This window comes from Bison bison, unplaced genomic scaffold, assembly GCF_000754665.1.
Source record: "Bison bison bison isolate TAMUID 2011002044 unplaced genomic scaffold, Bison_UMD1.0 scf7180017864495, whole genome shotgun sequence".
Lineage (NCBI taxonomy): Eukaryota > Metazoa > Chordata > Mammalia > Artiodactyla > Bovidae > Bison > Bison bison.
The window spans coordinates 4616444-4616891 of NW_011495054.1; positions in this window are offsets into that span (position 1 = coordinate 4616444).

Genomic DNA, 448 nt, shown 5'->3' on the forward strand with positions numbered 1-448 from the left:
GACTAAAAAAGAAAAAAATAGAGAATTCCCTGCCAGTCCAGAAGTTAGGACACCATGCTTTCTCTGTCGAGGGCCCAGGTTCAATCCCTGGTCTGGGATCTGAGATCCCACCAGCTGTGCAGCATGACCAAAAACAAGTAAATAAAAAAATCAACTCATGAAGAATACACAGTATATACAACCATATATAAGCATAAGCATGATGCTTATAGTATTGATGCCATAAAGTATTTTATCTTTTGGTTTTTGTCAGCAGCACGTGGCATGCAGGATCTTAGTTCCCCAATCAGGGATCAAACCCATGCACCCTGTATTGGGAGCATGGAGTCTTAATCACTGGACCACCAGGGAATCCCCATGAAGTGTTTTATATGCATAAAATTCTTTTCATATATATAAGATGTTTAGATATTTTATATATATATATATATATATTTTATATATATAT